Source organism: Meriones unguiculatus, assembly GCF_030254825.1.
Source record: "Meriones unguiculatus strain TT.TT164.6M chromosome 13 unlocalized genomic scaffold, Bangor_MerUng_6.1 Chr13_unordered_Scaffold_34, whole genome shotgun sequence".
NCBI lineage: Eukaryota > Metazoa > Chordata > Mammalia > Rodentia > Muridae > Meriones > Meriones unguiculatus.
The window spans coordinates 1,397,000-1,410,098 of record NW_026843646.1 but is presented as its reverse complement, the minus strand read 5'-3'; the positions used below and the strand labels follow the sequence as shown (position 1 = coordinate 1,410,098).

Genomic DNA, 13,099 nt, shown 5'->3' with positions numbered 1-13,099 from the left:
TTCATGCCTCTAAAGACCACTACAACATGCAAAGGCTTTACCATATTGATTACATTCGTAGGGTATCTCTCCATTGTATGTTCCTTTATGCCTTTGAAGACTATTGGTTTTGAAAAGACTTTACCACATTGATTATATTACTAGGGTTTCTCTCCAGTATGTTTCTTTTTGTGCACATGGAGATTACTGGATTGGGAAAAGGCTTTACCACAGTGATTACATTTGTAGGGTTTCTCTCCAGAATGTGTCCTTTTGTGCACATGGAGATTACTGGACTGTGCAAAGGCTTTACCACACTGATTACATTCATAGGGTTTCTCTCCAGTATGTGTTCTTTTATGCACTTTGAGTGTACTGAGGTGTGAATAGGCTTTACCACATTGACAACATTCATAGGGTTTCTCTCTAGTATGTGTTCTTTTATGACTGTGGAGACTATTGGGTTGTGAAAAGGCTTTCCCACACTGATTACATTTGTAGGGTTTCTCTCCAGTATGAATTCTTTCATGTTTCTGGAGAGCACTACAACAAGGAAAGGCTTTAGCACAGTGATTACATTTATAGGGTTTCTCTCCAGTATGTGTTCTTTTATGCACTTGGAGTGTACTGAGGTGTGAAAAGGCTTTATCGCATTGACCACATTCATAGGGTTTCTCTCCATTATGTGTTCTTTTATGAATGCGGAGATTAAACAATTGTGAAAAGGCTTTCCCACATTGATAACATTCATAGGGCTTCTCTCTACTATGTCTTCTTTTATGCTTTTCGAGATTTCCGAGTAGGGAAAAGCCTTTCCCAAACTGATTACATTTGTAAGGCTTCTCTCCAGTATGTGTTCTTTTATGCCTCTCGAGATTTCCATGCTTTGAAAAGGCTTTCCCACAATGATTACATTCATAGGGTTTTTCTCCAGTATGTGTTATTTTGTGCATTAGGATACCACTGGGTTGGGAAAAGGCTTTACCATACTGCTTACATTCATGCTTCTCAAAAATAGGTCTTCTTTCATTCCTGTAAAGATAATTGGGTATCTATAAGATTTACCATAGTCATTACACTGATGAATCTATTTGTCAGTGTAAATTAAGTTTGCAATTTCGCCTAAGTGTAAAATGAAGTTTCCTCTTAATGTCTTATCACTTTGTTTACTTTCATAACTACTCTCTTGACTGTGGGTGTTTTGTACCTTCCAAGATATTTTTGGTGGTAAGAAACTTTATTACATGGCTTACTTATAGCATCATTTTTATGTAAGTGGGTTTTCACATATTTAAAAAAGACCTAGGAGTCAGCTTTACCACAGTGACTGAATTCATAACCTTTCCTGTTGTTGGTGTCATACTACATTTGTAAATGAACCATAATAGACACAACAGTTTCCACAGGGCCAGAAATTATACGGATTTTCTGTACTGAGAGGTTTTTTTTGGCAATAGTCCCAATGAGTTTGGAAAACTAATTAAGTGTATTAGTATAATTTATTAATAGTCCCCTGCTTTGCCTAGACTTTCTGAATGTGATACAAGTTTATGATTCATTTTTTATTAATAATGAATGAATGAACACATGAACAAATATAAACTTATAGTGTTGTCACCATCATGTTTTCTGTTGTATGCGTGTATAGGATAGTTTAGAATGCAATAGGATAGTTTAGAAGCACATGATGATGTGCTTCTGGAAAATGCCTACTCAGGAAAAGCAGGTTGTGCTGGATCCTTCCAAAAAGTATGTCAAAAAAGATGCAATGATGGAGATCTACAAGAACATCATAGCTATGGAGGACACAATGAATATTCTTTAACAATTAACTAAAACTTTCATTATGAATAATTATTAATAAATTCAATGAAAACTTGCACTACATTCAAAAAATCTACTCAAGTAAGGACTACGACATCTTCTAATTGTTTTGGAAGAGTGAGGTATGTTTCTTCTTTCCATATCCTTACCCTCACATGACTTGTATGAATTATGACAAAGGATACACCTATTAAAAGAGGAATGACAAATGAAAAAATACCCAAATTCACAGAGTTTGACTCTTTCTTCTTCAAAGACGTGCTATAGGGATTATGGTTCCTCCACAACAATATTCTTAACTCTCATGCCTTCTGTCTAACTTAGCTTAGCAACTTCAAGGATTTGTGTAACATCACCTTTGCTATGGAATATTTTCTCACAAGGAGGTCTTGCACATAAAATTATCACCTATTCAATGAATAGGCCTTTTGCAGTATGAGTGGTATGATACTCAACAGATAAGAATTTCTACAGAGTATCTAAAATGTGGATATGAGTAATGATTTATCAATTATATAGAAGAATTTTAATTTAGAATATGGCTGCTGTGGTAAAAGATCTCATACAAAGTCCTTTGATGTGTATGTGATCTGGCTGTAATATAAATATACTTTAATCTAGAAAACAGTGGCAAGCAGATCTGAGTTCAATGCCAGCCTGGTTTATAGCAAGTCTGGTAAGTAAAGCTATGGTTCAGGTATGGTGGTACATGCCTTTAATCTCAAACAAAGGGTGTAAAATATTGCTAGAATGAAGCACCCATGTTTGAAAGAAAGGTCGAGTTAAGTGGCACAAAAGGGGATAAAATCTGAAACATAATTGACAGAGTAGGATAGATGTATCTGTCGTGAGAAGAGAGAGGAAAAGAAGCTCATTAAGGAGCATTGCATGGAGAGAGGATGGAGTTTTACTGGGAGAGTAATAGAAAGACAGGTTTTAGGGAAAGAATTAAGGTTAAGATCAAATGATCCAGAAAATTTGAAAGAGCATGATGATTAGAAAAAAATGCTGGAGTTATTTGAGGCCAAACAATGCAATTCAGAGGGTGGGAGAAAAGCCAGATGTAGTAAGTTAGCTAGGAGAGTTGTTGGGCCAGAATTCGAAAGAACAAGATAGGGTGTGCATATGAAGCAGTAATTCACACAGGCTGAAAATCTTCTACACATAAGATAGATCATATGGAACTTAGAAGCTGCCCTGCTCAGGCCAAGAATAGCAGAGAGAGGAGCAGTAATCCTTGGATATAGGAATTATGGGAGGTGAAGAAAAGTCCTTTTTATAGTAATAGCTGTTTAGCAAGGGTTTCACCATGTTCTCTCATTTCAAAATGCCTTGCTAACATAAAAAATATACCTGACAGTGAGGAACATGGGATTGTGAGAATTTAATATTCCTTAATACTCTTAGAGTGGTGTTTGTTTTCAAACTGTTGCTTTTCTTCAAAACCTCTGGGACACATTAATATTTTTTTACAGGGGCTTCGGATATGGTCTGGAGGTTAATAGCACTGTTGGTTCTTCCAAAGGTCCTGACTTTAATTCCCAGCAACCACAAGGTGGCTCACAACCATCTATAATGAGATCCTGTGCCCTCTTCTGGTGTGCAGGCAGAATAACGTATAAATAATGAATAAATAAAACATCTTTAAATATTATTTTCACGAAAATATTTATATCAAATTTCATGAAGTAATTACCGTTCATATCTTCTAGAAGGTTGATAATGTTCTTCCATATTATGGTCTTCCCAATTATAGCCTAAAATATGTACCAGAAAGAGTATGATATATTATTGAAAAATAGGTAAATTTTCTGTTACTATATTCAGTAAATCTCAGAAACATGCCTGATTTTTCAACTCAATCATCCCGATTCTAATTGAAATTATATAAGAGCATCAATACAAACAAACAACAGTAACAACAGATGTCACCTTTACCTTAATAGAGAAAGAAAATTCACTGTCTTACCTATAGCTGTAAGGTGCTTATAGGTCTCTATCATCACATCTTTGTAGAGACTCTTTTGGGAAGGATCCAGCAAGGCCCACTCTTCCCGAGTGAAGTTCACATTCACATCAGCATAGGTAATTGAATTCTAAATGATCCCACACATGAGGATAGCAGAAAGCACAATGGTGACAACAGTGTAAATGCATACTTCATTGAAAATATATTCATATAATTCTGGTGATTCCCTGATATTTCCTGAACCAGAAGATTCGATATACTCATTAAGTCATTTTAGAAGGAAACTAAATGAGGAGGTTCACCGAAATTCTGCAACCTTTGAATAGAATGCAGTCTTTCAAGAGAAATGAAAAGTACCAGACATAAAAGAAAGCAAGACAAGCAAGTAGATGAAAAATACAGAACGCAGATCTGCATGCACAATTACTAACTACAAAATTTAGGAGCACGCAGGATGAACTGGTTGACGACTTTAATTCCAGCACTCAGGAGGCAGAGGTATGTGTATCTCATTGAGTCAAAGGCCAGCCTAGTCTCTGAAACAAGTTTCATGACATCTAGAAGTACATTTAAGACCTGAATCCACCGCAATCATTTAAATAAGAAAGATAAGAAATATACAAAGAACTCTATGGTATTTCTGAAGTTCCTACAAAGAATTATATATTCACATTTCTGTATCTATCTTCCAGAAACCTGAAGTGTCCCAGCTTAAACTGTAATGTTAATGAAAGCTAACTAAAAGGGAATGCATGTTCAAACAGGTACAAATGGACAGATGAAAACATTAGTACTGGAATTGTTGGTCATAAATGAGCAACTTAAGGCAGTTGCGGGGACTCAGCAATGAAAAGCTCTTGTTGGTCTTGCCAATAACGGGGCTCAATTGCCAGTGCTTACATGGAGGCTCACAACTACCCATTACTTTAAATTCTGAAGTTCTGAGGCCAGTCAGCTGCTGACTATTGTGAGGACCAGGTACACAAGAGTTGCATAGTCACACATACAGCGAAAATATTAGTAATATTCAATCACTTAAAACAAAACAAGAAGCAGGAAGAACCAGACTTGCCTGCAATCCAATGACTCAGAAGACTCACACAGTATTAATGTTATGAATACAAGACATCCTGAGAAACAGAATATACTCTCTACCAAATATCAAAATTCAAGTGTGGATGTGGATGAAGATCAGCATAGTAGCATATGCTTGACATGTAAAAAACCTACATACCACACTCATCAGCAAACATATGAAAACAAAAACTCCCAGGCATATTGGTTAACATTGAATCCCAGCCCTCTGGAGCCAAAGTGAGGTGGACCTCTAAGTTTGAGGCTGGGCTGCATTGCATACCTACATCCAGGACAGCCAAACCTACACAAAACCTTGGTCTTGAAATACAATAAAAATAAAAAATGTAAAAACCTCAGGATACCAAAATAGCTTAGCAATGAATAGCAATTTCTTTGACTCTTTCTTGTGATTTAGAGATAGATTGGATAATGATGATGCCCACGTGAGCATGAGAAGGAAAAAGAAGGATCAGTTTCAATCACAACACATTAGAACAGAAACAAAAGGAAATGGTTTGAGATCATAGACACTCAAATCCAATCCCCAGTAAGAAATCTAGACAGGTTCCACCTACAAAACCTTTTATACCTTCCTCCAAAGAAGCACACAAAGAAGAAATAAATGTTCAGTGATATTCTCCTACTTGATTCTGTGGACCTTTTCCACTCTCTGTTACGGAGGACCCAATTCTCATGGTAGCCCCTAGCACTCCAAAAGAACAGCAGTGGCAGCTCCCTTTTCCTATGTCCAAGTCACCTGTAGATTACAGACTCCCACTCTCTGTTCTGCTTCCGGGATCCCACTCCCAAGTCTTCAGGTCAACCATAGGTCATGCTTACATAGAGACCAGGGCAGTGTACCAGGGATCTTCTCCACTGTCTTTGTTAAAGCACACTCAATTCTCAGGATCTTGCCTAGTGACCAAGAGAACACATGTGGCACCATCCACTCCATACCATCCCAGCAAGCCTAATACTGTGAACACACTAGCCAAGTAGGTCATTAAAAAAGTAACACTCCATCAAAACACTTTCTGAAACTTGAGAGCCCTAACAGAATCCCAAGAACAAAACTCCCATACAACAAGAGAGCACTTAGACCTATAATCCAAAAAATAGAAAGAGAAGACAAAGAAACAATGAAACATAGGGTTGGTTCTTTATGAAAAACAAACAAGATAAACAAACCCTTACCTAAACAAAATTAAAGACAGAGAGGAAATAACCAAAATAATAGAAACAACAATTGTATTGAAAATTTTTGTTTCTTTAAAATCCCACTCATGTTATGTGAATGTGTTTTTCTTTAACTCCAGGTGTGGAGCATGAGGCTGCTTCAGTTTGTCCACAGCTGTTATATATGATTGTCTCGTGCTCTAGCAGGCCTGTGGTTTTACGACCTGCGCATAGTTTAGTTCTGAGTCTTCTGGAGAGGGTACACATGCAGAGCCATGAGAGGGCCCTGGTTCTTTGAAGAAGAAAGAAGCTGCTGCTCTTCCTGATGCTGTTCACCCACACTGCTACTGTGTTTGTCATTGCTGCTTTGTTGGGCTGCTGGATATCCTGGTGACTAAGACGTATTGCTCCAAAGATCCTGACCACCCTAATCCACAGGATGCAGATAAAGAGACCTATATTTCTTTCCCCTCTAGAATTCTCTCTCCTTTACCAATTGGGGGTTTTGGAAGGAATAAAGGTTATAAGGGAGGTATAGGTTTATGAATCCAAATAAAGTGCTGAAGCGGTGACTCAGGATAGGAGCACTGGCTGCTCTTCCAATAAACCCAAATCGAAGAGATTTAAACAAACAGTGCCATTTGTTGTTTGCTGTATCAGTGGGCTTCTGGAATCCACACAACTGAGACAGTTTTTGCACTAAAGAACAAATGACCCTAATCAGCATTAAGTACCTGGAGATCTACATTCCTTCTCTGTACTAACTGTTTTCTCTCCTAACTAGGGCTAGTCGAAGGGAGGTATAGGTATTTATGAACCAAGAATAAACTAAGTATTTGAAAAAGAAAAGTTTACACTTTTGCGCTCAGTAATAAGAAATATAATTCCTAGTTGAAAAAAAAAAAAACACCTCATGTCACATTTCACATTTTGTCTTCTTTCCATAGCTTAAATTGTGGCATTCTTGATTATTTCATTCCAAAGTAATACTTTTGCTACCAAAAAAATATCCCATGCCTCAACCTTCAGGTCACCTGTGCCTGTGCCCTTACATCGAAATACCCACTACTGTGTGGCTACATCTGAAAGCCAGAACCCATTTGGGTTCTCCTGGACATATTTTCATCAGACATAAGACTGTTCCAAAATCTGGAGATGAACTACTGGAGGTATCTCCATACCTGACTTCAAGATATACTAAGAGTAATAGTAATAAAAACTGCATGGTACTGGCATAGAAGTAGGCTGGGTGATCAATGGAAACAAATCAAAGACACAGAAATAAACCCACACAAGTATGCACAATTGCTTTTGGACAAAGGAGCCAAAACCATGCAATGGAAAAAGACAGCACCTTCAGCAAATTGTGCTGCTTCAAATACATGTCCACATGTAGAAAAATGCAAACAGATGCATATTCCTCACCCTGCACAAAACTCAGGACCAAGTGGATCAACAGCTTAAACATAAAGCCAGATTCCCAAAATCTGCCAGAGGAGAAAGTGGGTAACACCCTTGAACTTACTGGTCCAAGAGACAACTTCCTGAACAGAACACCTGCAGTGCAGACTCTAAGATCTACAAGTAATAAACGAAACATTTTGAATTTCAAAAGCTTTTGTAAAGCAATGGGCACTATTATTACCAGGAGATGGCCATCTACAGATTGAGAAAAGGTCTTCACCAATCCTCCCTCTGACAAAGGGCTAATTTCCAGAATTATATTAAAGATTTCAAGAAATTAAACAGCAACAAACAAAATAATCCTATTAATAATGGGACACAGGGATAGAGAACTCTCAGCAGAGAATTCGTGAATGGTGCATAAGCATTTAAAGAAATGCTCAACATCCTTACTCATCAGGGAAATGCAAATCAAAATTATCTTTGAGACTCCATCTTACACCTGTCAGAATAACTAAGATCAAAACCTGAAGTGACAAAACATGCTGGCAAGGATGTGAAGAAAGGGGAACACTCCTCCATTGCTGGTGGGGGAGCAAACTTTTACAACCACTTTGGAAATCAGTCTGGCACTTTCTCAGAAAACTGGGAAAAGTAAAACCGAAAGACCCAGCTATACCACTACAGTGGATACATATGAAAGATGCTCCACCATACAACAAGGACATTTCTTCAACCATGTTCATAGCAGCTTCATTTCTAGTAACCAGAAACTGGAAACAACCTATATGCCTCTCAACCGAAGAATGGGTAAAGAAACTGAAACATTTACACAGAAGAATACTACCCAGCCATTTAAAACAAGGAAATCATGAAATCTGCAGGCAAATGGGTGAAACAAGAAAAGGTCTTCCTGAGTGACATAACACAGACCCAGAAAGACACACAGAAGACAGTACTAAGCCTCAAGGACAACAAAAACAGGACAATGAAAGTCCCTTTTAGTGGCCAGAGCTGCAGACTCTCCTCCTCTCCAGGGCATCCACACTCAGAGAGGCTTACAGAGCAAGGGCCTCTTCCCAGGTCACCACATCCAGTTTGGCTCACAGTCCATCCCACTTCTAACACATGGGGCTCTCCTAGATCAGCAGACCAGCTTTTCTGGGACTGGCAACAACGAACCACATGATCTCCATGGCATAGCTTCTGGTCCTGCATATTCATCACTACAGAAGAACCAGAGGAGAATCTTGGAAAGACTCTGCAAGGTAATTCATACTGTTCCTCCTTCCAGGTTGTGATGTTTCCCCAGAGTCCATCATTAGCTTAGACCAGGCATTTGGGTCTCAGAACTTTGGAAGATCCTCTACGGGAGGATGAGATATCAAGGGACTCAGACAGCACAAACCATCTCAGCTCTGCTCTTCCATTCTAGGGGCAGACAGAGCCTTAGCCTGGTAAATTAGTAGTTTAATAAATGTTTCCACTCTCCCAGGGTACATGTTTATTTTACACGTCACAGGGTCCTGCATGTACACATTTAATTACCCTCTCACTGTCCAATGCAGCCATCTCTACCTCACAGCTGAGAATTCCTGCAGCACCCCTCAATCCAACACAAACAGTAACAACAACTGAAGCCTAAAGAGCTATGAATTTGAAAGAAAGAAGTGGCACATGGAAGGTGAATAAAAAAATAAGAATTAAGTGACATGACTCTTTCTAGGTATGGTGGGGAGAAAGTTTATTATAGAGAGAAAGGCACCTGTGAGCCATGTGAGGAGAGGGAGGAAAGAAGAGGGGCAAGCCAAACCATGAGACTATGACAGTAAATAATAGATGAAATAGAGCAGGTAACCAAATTGGGTAGATAACAGAAAGAAGGGCAGCTGGGTTAAGCGCCTAGTCCTGGGCTAGAGGGCAGTGTATGCCAGCCATAACTTGTAAATAGGTAGGGACTCAGGGATGCTGGGCAAACCTGGTAGGTCATTCTGCTCTGAACTTTTAAATAGGCACCTCAGCCATTTGTCCCAGGATTTGAGTCTTAACAGTGCCCAGGTCGACACATGCAGTCTGGTCACAGTCCATCCAACTTCTAACACGTGGGACTGAGACAGCTCAGCATTCCTAAGGCCAGGATAAAGGACCTCACAAGCAGCTGATGGCTGCCGGGTTCCATCCAGCCCAGTAAGGACCAACCACACCAGCTCCTGCTGCTCAGCCTCCTGCTCCACCACCACGTTGGCTGCCTCGGCCACACACTCACCATGTCGTCTCTTTGGAAGTCGCCTGAAATCCCCTCACAGGAACCAGCAGCTGAGCTCAGACTACAGCACGCCGAACATTCCAGACAGCTCAGCTTCTAAACCGAACCTGCAACCTGGCACCCGGAAGATCCTTCCTCTTCCTCTGAGTACAGGATTCGTCTGGAAGTCCTGATTGGCCAGTGAGTCTTGAGCGACATGAGCACATCCTATAGGGTCACGGTGTACTGAAGAGACAAAGCATAGTACTTCCTGGCCCAGGAGGAATGAATTCATATTTGCTAATTACAAAGAGCAATGAGACCCTGGCTTAGGGAGGAACCTGACCTTGGAAAAATCTATGCTCCAGGCAGGGATCTTGGATCCATGACTTGAACTTTGGGTCCATATGTGGAGAATCAGGGCCACATCTTTTCCAGATCTGCAGAGATTTCGTTGTCAGTTGAATTTTGCCTGTTGTCTAATAGCCTACCCTTCTGTCTTCAGGCACTCAGGAATCATTTTCCCTTCTCCTTCTCCTGAAATCAAGGTGGATAGCTTGAACAATCAATTACTCAACTTGCAGTGGAGTAAACAGTCTATCCACATGAGGAAGGCTACCCAAAATACTAACAATTTAGAAAGATTTTAGGAAGCAAAATGAGATTGTTCTGTGACTTCACACTGAGGTCAGCTAAACTGAAGCTACTTTTCCCCTGCTAGGTATCAGACAACCTTGGGAGAAAAGCAGCAAACAGATGATACACAATTTGGATCAAGCATGTCTTCCTCTGTGAGACTGTGAAAACAAGCAAACAAGAAACTGGAAAAACACTGTGGTATCAGCAACGGATGTGTAGGTGAACCAAACAGATAGACTGAATCTCTCTATGGATGTAGAAACTGGATCTATAAGAATTACCCACAGTTTCTGGTCCACCTAATCCAACAATCCCTGTCTGCCAATGGAAATTTGAAAAATTCAGTAGCCACTTAGACCATGTAGCTGGATGTCTCAGCTGGTCTTTAGTAGATCCCAGAATTCCAAAAAGTAGGCTCTACTCCCAGTTCCAAAAAATATGACTTTGATAGCCAGAGTTTGAACAAGCAGAAAATAAGAAAGAGCTATCATCTTCAATGGAGTTTATATGTGTACACTGCTATCAGAAATGTGGTTTACATGAAAGAGATATCTTTTCACTTCAAATAATCCAGATTAATCGCCCGGCAGTAATGGTGCATGCCTTTAACTCCAGCAATCCAGAGATAGAGGCAGGCAGATATCTGTGACTGAAAGGCCCACCAGGTGTACAGAGGGTGTTTGAAGACATACATGGTTACACAGAGAAACCCTGCCTTAAAAAAGCAAAATAAAAAAATAAATATAAATAAAAACAAAATCAAGATTAAAGAAGGGGTTTCCTACTTCACAATACCCAACTGCTAGGGATTTAGTTCACAGAACTAGCATAAATAGTGGCCCCTACCATGACCTTGGATGGTCTCAAGAAACCTCTACCCAAATTTCACCTGGGAAAATCTGACCCTCTTTGGGACTTGATGATCAGTAACAATCCGGTTTTAAAAGACTCAAGATTGTATCACACTGGATCCTGTTGGCTATGCTACAATTCACACCCCCTAATTATGAAGGGATTGGTTTAATTGAAAATTGTACCATTGAAGCTGTTTCCAGCAGTTTCGAGGGCAGTGTGCTGGGACATAACTGACTCTTCAATCAGTGTCAGAACAAGGAGTTTGTTAGGGACAGGTACTATCGTCCAATTGGCATCTCTGTAACATTACCCTGAGTGTTCCATCCTGTCAGACCAACACATACTTGAGTCCACCCAGCCAGGGATGGCGGGCTTGTGACACTGGGCTCACTCCTCACCTTTATAGCAGCATTCTGAACAATGCCCAAGGTTTGTGTATTGTAGTTCAACTGGTTCCATAGATTACACATCATTCAGAAGATAAAATAACTAATGTCCTTTTGGGAATGCCAGGAACACTGAACTGACTCGGTTCAAATGAGAACCTATGTCCTTTACTCTGGCTCTTATCCTAAGTGCAGGCTTGGCTGGGGTAAGAACAGGAGTTGCAGTTTTAGCAGTTCAGAGTAAAAATTGTAATGCTTTAAAGGCTGATATAGACCAAGATATTCAATGCCTAGAAAATTCAATCTCCCAACATGAAAGAAGTGTTGACTCTTTGGCTGAAGGGGTTCTAAAAATAGAAGAGTGTTAGGCCTTCTATTTTTACAACAAGGAGGCTTATGTGTGGCCTTAGAAGAAGAATGTTGTTTTTATGTCAACCACTCCGGAGTTATCAGAGAAACTTTAACTAAAGTCAGAGAAAGTCTAGAACAAAGGTAAAGAGAAAGAGAGGAATCTAAAGGATGGTTTAAGTCTTGGTTTGATGCACTCCCCTGGCTGACGACTCTGATATCTACTCTCCTGGATCCTCTTTTTATTCTTGTAGTACTTTTTGCCTTTGGTCCTTGCACCTTAAAGAAGCTTCTACAGTATGAAGCAGAGATTGGGAACAATACAGTTAATGGTTATGAGATCCAACTACCACTAATTGCATGAAGGATCCCATGATTGTTCATGAGAAGTTTCTAGTAGAGGGGCAAATGAGAGAAAAAGAGCTGAACTAAGTCTTTCTTTTTTTCAGATTCCATTTTGAATGGCCCTGTCCTTTAAGTGACCCAAGTTCTCCCACCAGGAACCCTTGTGTGTTTGCATCAGACTTGTGTTACTGGTGGTCTCTTGGGGAGGGTCTCAAGATAAAGTATAACACCAGCACACAATTACCTGTAATAAAGAAACCTCCAAATCTGTACAACTTGTGCAGGCAGATACATTTAATGATGTAACAGAGTCAACCACCTGTTGTTGATTGTGAAGTAATGAAAGGCTCTTTGACAAGTGCTGAGGCTTCTGTGATTCAGCCAGAATACTTGAAGACAGGTGAAAAGGAGGCATCCATAAGACTCATAGCAGTACAGAAACCAGCATGTTAGGGAAGCCATGAGAAGAGCACCAAGAACAGTAGTAAATATTTGTTTGTTTGTTTTAGGATCAAAACACAGGATTCCATTGTGCTCAAGGTCAGTGTGGTGGTTTGAATAAGAGTAGCTCTCAAGGCTCCTGTGTCTGAATGCTTGACATGTTGGGAGTGGCAAGGTTGAGTAGTGGGGCCTTGTTGGATAGGGTATGGCCTTGTGGGAGGAAGTGTGTCACTGGGAAGGTGGGATTTGACTTCTCATATGCACAAGCAGGCTTGGGTGACTCTGCAACTGACTGATCAAGATTTAGAACTGTCAGCTCCTTCTCCAGCCCCATCTCTGCCTGCCCACTGCCATGTTTCCCTCCATGGTAATCATGGACTAAACCTCTGCAAATGCAGCATGCTCCTATTC

The 13,099-nt window shown here is 40.0% G+C and overlaps 1 pseudogene; it reads right to left on the bottom strand.

The window, feature by feature from the left end:
- Positions 1-221: 221 nt before the first annotated feature.
- LOC110544148 (zinc finger protein 431-like) overlaps positions 222-13,099 on the bottom strand; it is a 32,081-nt pseudogene continuing 19,203 nt past the window's right edge.